This window comes from Dermacentor variabilis, chromosome 9 (genome assembly GCF_050947875.1).
Source record: "Dermacentor variabilis isolate Ectoservices chromosome 9, ASM5094787v1, whole genome shotgun sequence".
Lineage (NCBI taxonomy): Eukaryota > Metazoa > Arthropoda > Arachnida > Ixodida > Ixodidae > Dermacentor > Dermacentor variabilis.
The window spans coordinates 71,208,804-71,214,803 of record NC_134576.1 but is presented as its reverse complement, the minus strand read 5'-3'; the positions used below and the strand labels follow the sequence as shown (position 1 = coordinate 71,214,803).

Sequence of the window (6,000 nt, the reverse complement as noted above, 5' to 3'; positions counted from 1 at the left end):
TGCAGGTAACGTATGGCAGGCAAAGTCGGTCACAATGCCGCGAATGACATACCATATGAGAGATGTGCTTTTAATGGCCAAGGGAGACGAAATTGACTTATGGGGTTTCACGTGCCAAAAACACTTTCCGATTATGAGGCACGTTGTAGTGGAGGACTCTGGAAATTTCGACCACCTAAGGTTCTTTAATGTGCACCTAAATCTAAGTACACGGGTGTTTTCGCATTTCGCCGCCATCGAAATGCGGCCGCCGTGGCCGGGATTCGATGCCGCGACCTCCTGCTCAGCAGCCCAACACCATAGCCACTGAACACCCACGGCGGGTAAGGGAGACGACCCACAATTTGCACAGATTGCAGGTATTTTTGCGGCTCAGGATGAGGCTCTGTTTTGTTAGACAAGATGGGACTTGTTGAATTCAGGAGACATCGATCAGCATTTAGTGTACCTAAACGCAATTTAGACTGTGCGGCGCGGCCAGGATATGAGGTATTACCAGAGTTCCTAGATCTTTATCTGGCAGGGGAGGTGGAACTCAGATGTGAATTAGTGTTGTTTCATTAAAAATGGTAATATTTGCTTAGCTTATGTCATGGTGTCACGTGATGTACTTCACAGTTTGCATTCTGTTGACATTGTGTGTATATTCTTGTTGTATTTTTTCCTTGTTTTTTCCATTCTGTGCATGGTCATTCAATATTCAATTCATTCAATACATTCTATATTTATTAAATATTCATCCAATACAAAATATATATTAATGTACAGTGCCTTGCATATATATACCAACCAGTGTTATCACTTTTGGAGTTTGGCGTTGTACCATCCTACTTCTATTATTTCTTACTAAATAATTAAAAAACTATTTGTATTAGTCGCTATACTGATTATGCAGTAATCCAGCACAGCATTAAACGCATTATACTTTTTGCGGCTATAGAGTTGAACTCGCGTAGTTATATATTATGCTGTTTCCTTTGGTATAATCAATCAGTTATTTCATTGAGTCAACCAACGAATTCATATTCGTTGCAACCTATAACATCATATATGCACAATGCGTTGGCGGGCTAGTTGGTGCGAATCCATGAATACTTTGTTAAGCGCAAAAAGACAGACACAAGAAAGACGACAGGACAAGGCGCCTTGTCCTGTCTCAAGCGCCTTGTCCTGTCGTCTTTCTTGTGTCTGTCTTTTTGCGCTTAACAAAGTATTCATGGAATCATATATGCCTTTCACTGACTCCCGTCAAGCAGCATGGGAGTCCTCCATTTCATGCATAATTCCTCACTTCATTTTGTGACTGCCGCTGGAAAAAAAGGAAGTCAGCGACTGAAAAAAGTGAGGCGAGGTAGTCATGACCTTCTTTTGACTCTCTTTTTTTTAAGAGTACTATTTTTCTGCAGTCGTTTAAAATGCGAGCAGCGCAACTAGTTGACTTCTTGCTCTATAGATCTAGAGTGCATTGCTGACGCACATCTCTATAAAATAAATGAAAAACAGCTACTATTTCATTCTAATGACAGCATGGCATTTCGAAGCGTCTTATTGAACTCTGTCGACTCTGTACAACTGCTGAGTATTGTCACGTAGTAGTGACGGTGAATCATACAGCGGCAGAGCTGCGAATGACGAAACTAACTGTTTGTTCGGTGAACTTGTGCCCACAAAAGCACGTTACACTTAAAGCACAGCGATAGCGGCGAACGCGGTTGGCGAACGTCGAAATATCATCTGCCGGTCAAGCGCGTCCACTTCCACACATTGGTCATCGAAGGTTGCAGAGTAGTGGCTAGTGCCTGTGTGTCTTCCAGAAACTTCTACATAATTGGCGTCGCACGTGCGGTCAGATTACGCAAGCGTCGGTCCCAGCATACGGCAGGAAGAACAATTGATAACATTAGAGAAACTTCCCATACATGTAGGCGCGTCCTGCGCCGAGCGATAACATTTGTTAAACGGTGAAAAGCGCTCACCCGAAAAAGATAAACGAGTACACGTGTCCATATATCGCGATCGTACACACCGCACTGCCACACGTTCTGGAACAAACTGCAGAAGTATTGGACACAACAGCATCAGTTACGCTGCCTTTTCATCGACAAAGTAATACCTCCGACTACATATGAACTGAACTATCAAAAATAGCACCCGCCCTTCACTTTATGAATTATAGCCAAAGGTATTCGGCTTTCCGTTCATATATTGCTTTGCACCAAAGCTTGAACCATTTTTGCGCATTGAAGCCCTTTTGGAAACGTATCCCAATGTCTGTATCAACAAGAATAATTAAATACGTTGGTTGGCCACACAGGGTGAAGTTGAAGTGGAGTCCCTGCGAGTGTTATCCTGCAGGTGGCATGACCTTCACTCTTGCGCGCTGCTGACAGGTAAAAGTCGGGTTCATTACTGTCGTATAATGTCTGCATGAATCTAAGTAGGGCAAAAATGGCTCAGCAAAACAGGCGCAGGTACTGCGTAATGTTATTTGGAAGGCTACCTCATCACCCAGCCGAAATGATTTGGAATTTTCGAGCAGAGATCAAGATAAAAATATGGTCTCCTAATACTTTCGCAAACGCAGTAACAGTCTAGGCGGTGCTTTCAGAAAGGGTGCGTCCAGAAGAAAGACTTCACTAAAAACTGCAGGAATGGTGGTGTATTTCCTAACGTACTAAGCCAGTGACGTTAAGCTTCGAAAAGGTATCGTGAATCAATCACTGCTCCATGAGTCTGCTAGAAGCTTGTTCCAGACATTGAAAAGTGTTTTTGACCGAGTGCCACACGTTCTTCTCCAGCAAAAACTCTGGCACCTTCACCTTCACCAAGGGATGGTTAAGGGGGTCTAAAAAGAATTTTAAATTGATTCGTTTATCCACGAGTGTATTTCAATAGCTTAATGTGTTCAAGTCTGTCTCTTATTCAATGCGAGGCACCTAAACGATTTGTCTTCGAGCCTCCAGTTTTTCTCGTGTATAATATGATCTCCCAGTAAAGTTCTAATGCAGTATATTCGTAGATCTTGTTGTTGAAAATTTTAATATGATGCTAATAATAACAAAAACATCACACTGCTATGTTCCATGGCGGTCTTATCCAAAATCCAGGTGTGGTAGGCCAATTAGTTTTCGTCTCTTGACGTCAGGAAGTTTTCGCTGATGCTCAGTCGCTCACACACAAATAACCAATGTCTTTTACTTGAAGCTGTCGCATCAAACATTTCTTGAACAACCAATTAAGAATACCCTGGCTTGTACCTCGCATCCTCTTGCCGAAACGGCGGCAAGATATAGCGCGTTGCTCGAGCATATACCCCTAAGAAATGCGCTAGCTGAATAATGGTAATATATTCAATGAATTGTTCCTTGGCATATTGTTATTCACAACTGAATATAAGTTTACAAGATTTCTGAGAAACTCGAGTTTGAGCTCCTTCTGCACGCAGCCGACATGTGATCGCTGTTGCTTACTTTGTTCATTCTATTCTTCTGAATATCTGCTGTGTTGTTAAGGCACAGCGGGCAACTGTCCTACGGCGGTGCGCCGAAATACTTCTATGAGGGCTGCCTTGAATGCGGACGAGGTTGGAAAGATATGAAAAACATTGTTGATTATTGTGGCGTCACTCTATCGGTTGTCGACACTTACCGTATCGTAAGAGGATAGCCAGTCCTCTCCATCACTGTCGTCGGTGTCGCTTAAGACCACCGGATTCGCTAAGCCAACCCAGTCCCGATGACGGGTGGTAGCGGCACGGTCGAGGTTACATTTTGGGGCATCGCGGCCGTAGCCTACGGGTGCGGATTTCCAAGATGGACGCTTGGTAGTTGATCAAAACACCTCAACCAATTACAGCGAAATTTATTTTTCGAAACAGGTGGCTAGAACAGTTACGTCGGACAGCGCTCAGAACTCTAACTTCAGGGCCGTCTTACGTGAAGCGTCGACGATGTTGCTGCTGTTGGTGGTGTTCGTCTTCTTCAGTTCCTAGTCTTCCGTCTTCTTCACAACAGCTGTCATGAGTCTGGCCGCCATACGCAGCTTATTACACGCTTATGTATCAAAAGGGGTCTTGAAAGCTGGGGACTTTCTGCACCCTTCATCCTGTGGCGCTCCAGCACCCTTTAAAGAGGTTTGTTTGTCAGAACAATTGATATCCTTCAGGTTCATTGATAATACCATCAATTCCTAGTAAAAGAAACATGTGTAAAACTTCGTGCAGTGTCATAATTTAGTAGTACGAGCATATTCTGGATGTGCGGTCGTCATTGCATTGATCGCGATAGTACCCTAAACTGGATGCACATGGCTTGACGAGCTCACTATCGAGCATTTTCTGACGTTTATTATTGAACCATTCTCGTCGGGTCAGCAAATACGGTGGTCCCTAGAACAGTCGAACTATCATATCACTCAGATTCGAAGTTACCATTATCAAATATGCATTGCGAAACGTAAACCCCGGTACTGATGAGGTCCGGATACGTAACATGATTCTTACTCAATTTTCATCATTTTAAATAGCGTTGTGCTTGCAATACACCTTGGCTGAACAATGTTCATACACTTTCTGGCAGATGTCGTTAGTAGGAAGGGAAACTTCATTCATTACAATAGCTTCAGCTTCCGTCTAATAGGCCTGGAAATCGTTGAACACCGGTGGAGTCGCGGGAAACCGGTCAAGTATCATAATAATTTTCCGCTTTAAGAATTTATCTTGCCCATCTTGATCGTTGTTTGAGTTTGTCCGATTGATAGTGGTCTATGAAGCACCTGGTATCCGGTAACACGTAAGTACCTTTCCTGTTGATCTTTATGTATGCATGAAGAAAATTGGGCTTTGTAAGACGGATGACAGCGTGACAAGTACAGTTTGTTTGCTGATATTTTTAAATCTGGGCTCACAGTATTTCCATCCACGTGTACGAAATCTACTCGTGTTTAGAGCACTCAGTGGGGGAACATATTTTAGTGGTACCTTAATGTCCGCAGCTCTCAGTGCTACTGAGAGGAAAGGACGACGAAGAGGACCTTGAGCCCAGAACACGAAGTATTCGGGTGCCAGGGACAAGTGGTACGCCCGAGAACTCCGCCTCCGACAGTTAACTAATACATGTGACCACGGTTGCCTTTAGTGGTGACCTCAAAATATCAAGTAGGGGTAATGACAGCGATATCAAGTGCTCGTCTGGGGTCTCCCCAATGCCCTAAGGAGTTTAGTTACAAGTTGAGAAACTGTGGTGTCAGCAATAATTACAAAGAATTAGAAATCACTAAGACGACCGGGAACAAAATTGAAAGTAAATAAGAAAAAAATGGAACTAAATAGCACAATACAAAATTGATAGGTTTCATTAGAGCTATGTCATTCGAGCATACGTTTAGTCGCAGGTTGAGTTACTGAAGTGTCTGGTCTAGTAAGAAATAATTAGAAATCACTGAGATGACCAGGAAAAAACCCAAAATAAATCAGAAAAAAAATATACAAAATATAACAGTACAAATTTCATGGGTTTGATTATATATAGGATATGAGGGCATAAGTTTAGTTAGAAGCTGAATTATGGAAGCGTCTGGAATAATTAGAATTATTTAGACATCACTGATTACCGCACACAAAAGCATATAATCATAGACCTTATGGGCTCGCCACATGAGCACTACTTTGGCAAAATTACTGGAAACCCGGAAGTGCAAGTGAAAGTAATGACGTCACCAATGACGTCACACACAAGAATGCGGCATGATAGTTAGCCGGATATTTAAATTATGGAGTTTTACGTGCCAAAACCACTTTGTGATTATGAGGCACGCCGTAGTGGGGGACTCCGGAAATTTCGACCACCTGGGGTTCTTTAACGTGCACCTAAATCAAAGTACACGGGTGTCTTCGCACTTCGCGCCCATCGAAATGCGGCCGCCGTAGCCGGATGTTTAACCGGCTAGTTAATGCACGAGAGTTGCCTCCGAGTTCAGTTCCTGCGTTGCGTTCGCTTAAAG

At 43.1% G+C, this 6,000-nt stretch overlaps 1 long non-coding RNA gene across 1 annotated transcript in view; it reads right to left on the bottom strand.

Moving 5' to 3' along the window:
- Positions 1 to 3,887: 3,887 nt before the first annotated feature.
- Positions 3,888 to 6,000, bottom strand: part of LOC142558056 (uncharacterized) — a 120,643-nt gene continuing 118,530 nt past the window's right edge. The window contains exon 5 of the long non-coding RNA XR_012822941.1: positions 3,888 to 4,188. This is a non-coding gene — a long non-coding RNA (uncharacterized LOC142558056). The remainder of the gene's footprint in view (positions 4,189 to 6,000) is intronic.